This window comes from Mauremys reevesii, linkage group 2 (genome assembly GCF_016161935.1).
Source record: "Mauremys reevesii isolate NIE-2019 linkage group 2, ASM1616193v1, whole genome shotgun sequence".
Taxonomy (NCBI): Eukaryota; Metazoa; Chordata; order Testudines; family Geoemydidae; genus Mauremys; species Mauremys reevesii.
Genome location: NC_052624.1, coordinates 207,277,615 through 207,285,083, shown reverse-complemented (window position 1 = coordinate 207,285,083; position 7,469 = coordinate 207,277,615).

The window sequence follows — 7,469 nt, the reverse complement described above, 5'->3', positions numbered from 1 at the left end:
ACAGGGGAAGAATTTTACCCATCATTTCACTGATGTTGTGGATGTTCATGTTGTTTATTTTACTATAAAATGAAGTGGAAACTGTGTGAATGTTTTCTGTCACCATGTCTTAGTCCTGTGTGGCCTTTTCTGCAGAAACATGCTGCCTTAATTACCATATAAAGGCAGTGACTAGGTCATAAAAAAATGTTGGGGAAAAAGTCAGATGACTCACAGTCAATATTGATAAAGTCACTGATTTGGGACTGATCCATAATTCCTGCCTCCCCCCACCCCTGTTTTCCTGCATCCATTCCTGTTGCAGCTTCCCAGGCCTAACTACTCCCCTCCACATTCAGTGTGGGGTCAGCAAGATTTTTTCCCCTCCCTGCTATAAGGACACGTGCAAGAGTCACAATGCTCCTTAAAATCCAAACCCGGGTATCAAAAATCTGTAGCTCTTAGACCAACGATGGCAAGCTCCCTGAGCTACTTACAGTAACAGCTGAAATACCTGATCACACCCCATACTGGTGACAAATTAAAACTTCAATTTGATAAGTAACATATGTCCAAATAAAGGACGTGATCTTGCTCTCACTGAATTCATTTGACTCCAGTGGAAGCAGAATCAGGCCCCAAAGCATGTTTAGAGAAAGTACTGTAAGCCGCAGCTATTTTTCTAGTGTGTATTCCATGTTTATTTCAGGTTGAGTTAGTCATACATGTGTGATTTGATGTGATTTTTATTTAGCAAAAGTTGTGACTAATAGAAGGCCAAGTTGTGACTTTACCCTCAGTCCTGAACAAGAGGCTGCATTGTCCCGAGATTAAATTGGAAGTCACAGTGTAACTCAGTCACAATCACAATCTGCGTCGGGGGGTTTCACCTTACTACTCCAAAGGGGAAGTACTTTGTGCCAAGTCCATGCCTGGTGTAGCATGTGTCCCCAGAAGGCTGGTGCAGCTCAACTGGCTGGTGTGTGTATGGCAGGGATTCAACACCAAGACTTTACCCATTCTCCCCCACCCCCTAGAGATCTCTTCTTGCGTCACTACCCGTGCTATGCGTACCCTGCGCAGGGGTGTACGGGAGCACAAGTTACCCCCTAGGGTCCCTGTGCAGCACTACAAGCAGTGTACATTGAGTCATACGTGCTATGTATTATTATTGAGACTTTCTTCTGGGAACCTCAAAAGCACATACATCCATTAGTTACAACAGTCCATAGGGAAAGAAACACTATTATTAATAATAATAGCATAGTGCCTAGGTTGTGGGCCAGAAGCCCATTACACTAGGCACTGTACAAACAAAACAAAAAGACAGCCCTTGCCCCAGAGAGTTTGTAATGGTCAGAGACAAAAAACAGCTGCCTATAGACAGACCACCAGGGTACAAGGAAACAACGCAACAGAGTGGGTCAGCATGATAAGCTGCGGCCTCAGCACACAACCATTGAATGTTTACCATTGAAATTTTAACATTTTCATGTTTTGACTTTGCAATTTTTAGCCTCGGCCACCTCAGTGTGCATTTTGTATTTAATCTAAAGTAATTTTGGATGCAACTCAGATGATCAGTGTACAGTTATTTAAATAAAAATGTGTCCTATGTGCATCTCCTTTCTTCTCTACATTCTTTGATCTTTTGTAAGTCTAGGACAAACTGATATGAACTAAAAAGCATATTTGCTTCACAATTCAGAGCTTGATACAATTCAATGAAAAGCAGCATGTTTGTTATTTATAATGATGTTCAGTGTTTATCTTGAAAAAATTCTTTCAAAACATTAACTAATGAATATTTCTAACACCCTTGTGAAGCAGAAACACAATTTCCTCTAAGTTACAGATGGGAAACCTAAAGTAGGAGAGGGTAAATTAATTTGTGGATAAAGGTTGAAATTCATCCTATGCAGAAGGCCAGCACAGGGTTTATGCAATATTTAAGGGCTCTAATATAGTTTATGTAGGAATTAAATAGTGTCTTGGTCTTGTGCTGCCTATCTTCACATGGGTGCATTTCATCCAAGGATACATGACCAGAGGGTGTCAGAACCATGATTAGATTTCAGGTAAAATTTTCCCACAGTGACTGTCCTTGAACATCAGTGGAACGTAGACTCCTAAGTGCCTACATGGTGGGCATGGATCAGCATTCACGTTGCACTCTCGTCAGTGCCCAGCCCAAGCTGAGGAAGCTAGTGACCCAACCAGTGGACCAAATTTGGTGATAAGTCCTGGTCACATGGCACTTGAGGCACATTGCACATACGCTAAGAAGTGCGCACAACACTTCTGAAAATGGGACTTGGCTCCCTCCGACTTAAGAATCTTAAATCTAAGCATGAAATTGAGAGCCAAGAACTCCTGAGTGGTAAAATTTTCCAGAGCGCCTACAAGACTTAGGAGTCATGTCCTGTTCCAGATGACAGATTGTAATACGATTACTGTACACCAAACAGCTGATGAGCAGTATTCACTTGCACTGCAGAGCAGGCAGTGGGAGAGCAGTCCAAATGTTGCTGCTGAGGGCAATGTTGGCTCATGGTGTATTTTATCTTCTCTGTGAGATCCTTGTCCCAGTACATAAACAAATTTGTTTTTGTTTAAAGACTTTCCCACACGAGTGACTGCCAAGTTCAGAGGACTGCTCTGAGATTGATCTTGGGTTTTTTTGGAACAAGAGATGAGATTATATAATAAATAACGTTAGTCTCAGTGAAGCAGTTGGGAGATGCTGTTTCAATCTACAACATAACAGCCAAAGGGACTAAGAATAATTTAAAAAAAAAAAAAAGTCCTTTAAATGTTCATGGGTTTGTGGGGAAGGAATTCTATTGACCTTTGTAACATAAGTTGCATTTTCAGTTTAGCTGGTCCAATTGAAAATCAGGGTCACAAGGCAAAACCATGAATAGTGAATCAGGCAAGAAGGAGTGTTCTGAAAAGAGTAAACAGGAGCTAACTAATTTCTTCTGAAGGATCAGAATTATCTATTTAAATTCTTTACCCACAGCCTGCTGTAGATACTTCAAACTAACAAAGTAACCAAGAAATGCATACATTGTAATGTTAATATAGTGGTTTTCAAACTATGGTCCTTGGACTGCTCTTCCAGGTACTTCTGCTGTGACAATGTTGAATTCTCTGTTACTCTTCATGTAGATAGGCATCTGCTAGTTGTAGCCTAATTCAGAGCTCAAAAGTTTTCCGGCAATGTTTTACTATTTCTTTTTAAAAGGCACAATTGCAGGATGTAAGCACTATAGCACCTCCTTGTGTTGAGGCATGATGCTGCAAGGGGTCCCCATCCCTAGTGCCTCCTGCTGGCAGTCTGCTGTTCCCTGAGTCTTCTGTTGCTCAGCTCTCTGGCCAAGTCACATCAAATCCAAACCCCTTCCAGGGTAACAAAAACACCCAAACAAGAAGTGCTACCAAACACAAAGTAATAATTCTTTAGCCCCTCCTTCAACCAAACTAGTCACTACTACTTCTCCAGCAGGATTCCCCACACTGCCTCCCTCTCCTTCCTATTCCCTGTGCAGGAGCCAGTTTCCACCTTTAAGACTCTCTGGTCTGGAGGCCTACACCAGGTCCCTTCCCAGACCCTAACGAGAGGAGCTCCATCACTGTTTCACTTCTCCAAGGACCCTCATAGTTCTCTTGAGGGCTCCCACTGTCAACTCCAAGCCCTCATTCAGGGCTTTCCCCCATGGAGGCCTATTCTACCTCCTGTGGGCTGCTTCAAAGAAAACTCCTTGTCTCTCCCCATTCCCGTTAAACAACTTTTCCTTTATAACGTTCTAGCAGTCTCTTTCTAGCTCAGCTGCTCATTACTAATTAGCTAACGGACACCACCTGGAGCACCTAATTGCTCCCAGGTATAACCAACAGGTTCACCATAGGCCAATTCTCCTGAAAGGCCATGGGCCCCAGGACTCAGTGAAATTGGAGCTGTCCAGGAATCAGAATGTCCATTCTGTGGGAAATATTGCATTTCTAATTTTTTTTGTTCTGAATTGGAATAAAAAGTCAGAAATATTAAATCTTCCACAAAATTCTGGGCCAGGAGCTGGCCAATGGGTAAGTCAGCTGGGGAGCCAGGCAGCTCACCAGGCAAACAGCTATGATGCTGGGCAACCTGCCAGCCAGCAGGTGGGCAGGCTGGGAGGTAATCAGCCAGGTTTACATCAAACGTTTTGATGGGATTGATATGTTTCGTGGAAATTCTAATCCCATCAAATTAGTATTTTTCTGACAGCAAAATTGTTTTGTCAGAAAATCTTGGACTGGCTCTCTGTAAAATAGATTGAAATGGGAGGAGTTTTCCTTTGACGTATACTGAACCGTGCTCAAGCCTGCAGAAAACACAAGGGCAGGACTTATGAAAACTAAGCAGCTGAGCCCCCACAGTAAAGTGAGTACCTTAGAGACATTAGTACAGCATCGTCCTCCTATTTTTTCATGTAGCCAAGCTCGCTAGTTTTCTGCAGAACACATATAGGCATAGTACAGCAATATGGAGGATGGGAGAGGAGGCCCCCAAGAGGACTTCAATTTTACAAAGCAGTTCATTATAAAGCAAAATATTGAGAACCCCAGATAGGATTACTACAGATACCATCTAATGGGTCCCACTGAAAACTACAGTTACAGGTTTACATGGCACTTCGACTATTCTGCATGTGGGATTTATGGACTGAACAAGACGCTGAATGAATGAGTATTTGTGGAGCAGCTCTAAAAGTCATTCCTTGACATTCATCGTCTCAATCTTCATCGTTACAGCAGTCACCTCTGGCCGCATATGCTGAACAATCAACCGCTAAAATAGCAATACAAATCCTGGAGTGGTGGAAGATCTTCCAATGAGAGACTTTGGCAGGTTTGCAGCCTGGGTTTTTCTAAACAAACCATAAGCTCTCCTACTGCCTGAAGAAGGCAGGAGCCAAAATGTCATGAATTTATATTTAATTATTTAATTCTCTTTACTAGATTGAGCTAGAATGTGTGTGGCTCAAGCCATCTTCTGGATCAACACCTTATAAATTATTTAAAGAACCATCATCCCCAAATAAGACAGTCTCCTTATAACTTAATGACAATTGTATTATTCTAAAAATGAAGATAAGAATGCCTTTGTACAGGAGCCTTTGCCCAGCATACGAGATTCAGAATTGCCAAACTGCTCCCTTTGATATGCAATGTATAGATTTAAATCTGTTGTGAAATACAGAGGTTTGACTTGAACAGACCACTAAAATCCACTCTGCCACAACAAAGAAAGGACATTTTATTTTGCAGCATCTGAAGAGCTGACAGTTAATAAAAACAACAACAACAAAAATCAAGGGATAAAGAACTGCTTGGAATAGGTCTAAATCTGGGGGATTAGTAGCATCTCACTATCTGTAACAAAGAAGGATAAAAATAAGTTGGAGGGGGAGGAAGGAGCAACGGGAAAACTCCCCCCCCCTTCAGGGCTTGGAGAAGCAGTGCTCCCCCACATTTCCCCTCCTGTTTCACTCTAGACACTGGCAACAAACCCAGTTAAAAATAAAATCACTAAGTGCAAACTGGCTTCCCTGAGGCATGCTGTTTCAGAGGAATTGCCTCAGCTTTGAGAAGCTATGCCAAAAAAGGCCAGATCAGTATTTTGATGGGAAACCTATAAGGGGCATTTTATGTGCTGCAGAAAGCGGTCATGGTGACTGAGTGGGTGGTTTTTCTTTCCTCTGAGTCAGTACAGACAAAGAAATGCTCATGCATGGTGTTAGAGGGGACTGTGGTGCTAGAGGTGCTGTCTTTTGGAAGAAACATAAAATGTAGGCCCTGACCACTTGTGGTCATGAAAGATCCCATGCCCCTCTTTGTAAGGGAAATGGTGTTAATCCCGGTGTACCAGTAAAATTCCAGGCCAGGTAATTACATTCTGACCACTTAATCCTCCCCAGTAATTTCGACTGGGTATAGTATCCGTTATGCTCTGCCATAAAGTGTTCTGAAATGCTGCTGGACACTTCAAACAACAGTGGCTGATTTCAGGGGCAGATGAAGTTATCCCTGTTGAGAGGCTTAGTTAATATTGGTCAAGCTTCTCGGGTGAAAGACACTATGGAAGAGCAAGGTGGTGGTGTTGTAAATAAAGTTAGGAGGAGGGGATAAGTATGCTCTGTCTTGAAGAAGTTTTCAGAACAACATTTATTTTAACTCCTTACAAAGGAAAAAACTCCCCTTTCTCCAATAACTAGATATGAGCTGTATCCAAAAGCCAAAGCAGGTAGCAGAATAATCAGTGCTTCTTATCGGTCATTCTATCTGGCAATTAGGCACAAGTATTCAGAAAATCTGGGAAAAGACAGCTGATCACATTTTCTTTTTGGTGGTTAGTGAACAATACTTTAGAGCATCTGTTTCCTGGAATTCCAAACCAATCAGCTGCAGTTTTGAAAGTTTACATTTGGTTATGTGTCATCTTTTAAAGCCAGAGCTAATGAGATCGGACGTGATAGCGTGATGAAATATGGCCCTGATGAAAATAATAAAAAAAAAAGTTGCTTTTCTCCAGGGAGGTAAACACATCCTATGCTTCAGATACATTTAGGGTTCATAAGACAGGTCTTTAATTTCTCAATTTTCTCCTATGCAATGAATATTCATATGCTGGCTTCAAAAGACACTGTTCAAATGCATGCACTCTTAGCTGAACTGTAGTCCTACTGCAGAGATCCACCAGTAGGATATTAAGTGTGGTGTTGTGGCATGAAAAATCATGCCAGAGTAACGTGGTGCTGCAAGCGATCCACAAGCCTTTATTTGGCATTGCTTCCTGGATGGCTTGATCTTTTGACCAATATATCATATTCTAGCAATGCATTATAAGCAAAGCAGCCTGTGGGCCCAGGCTTCATAAGCATAAGAGATGCAATCCAGTCCAAGTCATCTGTCAGTTCTCCCTTGTACGCAACAAATCAAGCTTATTGTTGAATGACATGTTATGTATATTAGATATCAAGATAGTCGGCCTGATTCTGAACTCACAGTAGTGTAATTCAGAAGTAATTCCACTGAAGGCAATGGGCCTGATTCTTCTCTCACACTAGTTTATTTTTTTAAGCTATGAGCTCCATTTGTTTCAGTGGAGTTACTTCAGGTTTGCACAAGTAAAAGTGAGTGAAGAATTATCCAAAAATCAAGGCATAGCTGTTTCAGGCTATCAGGTAAGCAAAACTGGAATGACATTTGTGCCAACTGGGGAGCTACATACATGCTTCCATGAGTAAAAAAAACAGGAGTACTTGTGGCACCTTAAAGACTAACAAATTTATTTAAGCATGAGCTTTCGTGAGCTACAGCTCACTTCTTCGGATGAAGAAGTGCATCCGAAGAAGTGAGCTGTAGCTCACGAAAGCTCATGCTTAAATAAATTTGTTAGTCTTTAAGGTGCCACAAGTACTCCTGTTTTTTTTGCGGATACAGACTAA